The sequence below is a fragment of the Marmota monax genome, unplaced genomic scaffold (genome assembly GCF_021218885.2).
Source record: "Marmota monax isolate L192 unplaced genomic scaffold, Marmota_monax_Labrador192_F-V1.1 WCK01_AAM20220418_F8-fsc00010, whole genome shotgun sequence".
Taxonomy (NCBI): domain Eukaryota; kingdom Metazoa; phylum Chordata; class Mammalia; order Rodentia; family Sciuridae; genus Marmota; species Marmota monax.
Window position 1 is genome coordinate 1,687,142 of NW_026692321.1, and position 3,242 is coordinate 1,690,383.

A 3,242-nucleotide genomic window follows, 5' to 3' on the forward strand; every position below is an offset into this window, starting at 1 on the left:
GCATTGTGACAGGAATTCCAAATATGAGTTATTCCTTTGGACTTGTCTATCAGGTTTCCAAAACAGGCAGGGACTCAACCACATGGGGAAAGCACCCCCTCGGCCGGGTCCCGCCCTCCGAAGCCAAGAGACAGCGTAAGAGAGACTCAAGTGGGGCAAATAGAAAATGCCTTTCACACAAATTGAAAGACAAAATTGAAAATCAATGTCCATCCAAATGAAAAGTAGTGACTCTGTCCACCCCAGGAGCTTGAAGATCCTGTCAGAAGAGGCTGAGTCCTGCAGGATACTAGAGAATCTAGAGCAAGCACCACCACCAGGCAGCATCCCACCTGGCCCACCCCAGCTCTGGGAACTCAGAATTCATGTCCTTATTTGACTGATGGGGAAGCTGAACTTCTGAAGCCTCCATGGTCAACCAAAGGTGGATCAGGATCCTGTCTCTTTATTTGCAAAACCATGCTCAGCATACCATGGGGAGAAATTAAATGAGAGCATACATAACTAAAATGTTTTGAACATTATAGCAATAATTACAAGCTTCCTTCCCTCAATGAAGCCTCTCCTGTCCATCCACAAAGTTCATGTGATTTGAGAAAACATTTTTAAATCAAATTACATTACAGGAGATTATCAGGCATAGGTAAGAAAGTGCCACCCGGTCACCACAGCAGATACAAGAGAGGCTTGTCATACTGTACCCTCATCAACCTGTGGGATCAATACGCTGGCAACGCAGAGTGCAGATGGCTGTCTCCTGCCCACCCTGTTCCTGCAGGTTCACCTACCTTTCCTCTCCAGTCCCAACACTCTTCCCATTGCTCTGGGTCCTACACCCACGGCTCCTCCTCTTTGGGGTTCTTCTAAAATCCTGCATGCATCCGCAAGGACTATTCACTCCACTTCTTTCCTATCGTGGACTCCAAAGAGCCCTTGTTATGACACTGGGTATTTATAGCAACATTTCAGAGAGGCCAGTTATGTGGAAGATAAACTGAAAAACCCACAGGTAAACTGAAAAAGTAAAATTAAACAACAGAAGTCTCAAGCTCCCTAAAGATTTGGTGAGATCCATGTATTGAAGTCATATTTTGAAAATGCTGCAACCCTTGTGCAGAACCTATGGCCCTCACCTTGCAGGCAGTGTTCTTGGTCCCCACTGTCCGTTTTCACGTGTACTGTCCCCGTACTGAGTCCTATCGTCTGGTTATAAGGGAAGTACATGATTCTGTACCTTCTCCTTAGAAGGCTGCAGGCGGAGCCCCCCACAGCTGCAGCCGGTTAGGAAGCAGGTGTTGTTCAGATAACCAACCCAAACTATCCCCCTGGTATTGTGGTATTTGGGGATAGGGAGAAGGCACCCAATAGCCACCCTCCACAGATTCTTCAGGGCTCCAGAGCCCACAGCATCTCATCACGGCCCTCGTGGCCCCTGACGCCCCTCCCTGGAAGTCACCTGTGGGCTTCCTGTTTTTGTCTCCCTTGTCCCACCCCCAAGACTTAAATTCATCCACCCAAAATATGGCTTCGCGGAAATTGTACACTTCTTTAAAATCTCCATGGTCTGCACCTTTAGCATTCAAATATTAAAATTTAAATAAAACCTTAAAATTCATATATCATTTTTAGGCACAAAAATTTGAATGAATCTTCATGAAGATATGTGAGTTCTTAGCTCCAAGCATCTGAAATGTTGTGAGGCAATACTGCTTCAATTTTTTGCAACCGTCTTTATACAGGATCCCTTCCTTTATAGGTTTTGTTTGAATTAATTCTCCTGACGTTGTTTCTTATTGAATAGCACATACAGAGTATCTGTAAATTTATATGTACATACTGTATATGTAATACATATAAGTTCTCTGGGTATTATTTATTATTCAGCCAAATAATAAGTATGTAAGCAAAATGTACTTTTTATTTTCTTTTGGTTTGTATTTAAATTATTTTATTTCACTACTATTTTCTTAAATCGAAAAAATTTCTTAAATTATCTTATGTTTGTATTTTATTACATTAGCTTTCTAAGTTGTCTATCAGATGTGATTGTTTGGGTCTGCTTTTTACTGCCAATATATTTCATTAGTTCATACTGCTTTATTGCCATTTCTCTTTGTCCTTATCTTATATGTTATTGGCTAATTTTATCTATTTATTTTATGATATTTGAATAGATAATAGTGAAAAAGTGTTAGAATAAAAAAAATTTGACACTGTCATCCATTGACCAAATTATCAGCTCCATGTTCATCCTTCCATAGATATTCTATGCACATAGAAACATGCATACTATTAAAATAATAATAATAATAACATAAATTGTAGAATATGAAACACACTGTTCTGCATATAGAATACTCATTTAAAATGTAGTTTTCAATTTTCCGTAACAGTACCTTTAAATTAGCTTGATTTTTTTTAAATGGACTTTATTGGTTGTAGCAGTGTTAGGCTTAGAGACAACTCCACCGAGAGCGTGGAGAGTCTGGTGTGGTGTCTCCTCTTGCTGGCGCCAGGGTCAGCGTCACGCATCGTGTGTGCTGTTGTTGGACTGCTGGACCTCTCGGACGCCGTGCTGTTAACTGAAGCTCGTAGTTTGCAGGAGGCCCCTGCTTCGTGGTGAACACTGGGGAGGTCTCCACTCTGGCTTATCACTGGTTCCCCTGCCCTGAAACCCGCGCTGTGCCTGCTCACCCCTTCCTCCCCGGCCACCTGGTCACCTCCATCTTCCTGTGTCTCGGCCTTTGTCTTTCCCAGGATGCTGTTCAGCTGGAAAGGTGCAGTGGCTCCTCTCACGCCGGCTCCTCTGGCTTAGTCATGTCCACTCAGTTTTCTCCGAGCCCTGCTGTGGCTAGACAGCTTGTGTCTTTTGGTGGCTAGACAGTATAGTCCACGGCCTGTACATGTCAGAGTTTGTCCATAAAATGCCATTTTGAGATTCCCCTTCCCTGTGGACAGCACTTCCATTGTAAAAATTATAGTGACTGCTGTAATGTCCTTCCTGCCTCTGCTGCTGTGATTTGACAGTTTTAACTGCTGATGATGAAGCCATCTGGGATTGATAGAAAGTCTACCCTGTGTCAAAGGCTGTGTTAGGTGATGACACAGCATTGCTGATTCTTGACACAACCTTTCAGGTTCCATAAGATGCCTCCCACTTGGGATTGGGAAGCTGGTCCAGCAAAGAAGAGACCTGCCCAGGGCAACCCTGCTGGCAGAGACCACGTACGGAAATGAAGCCA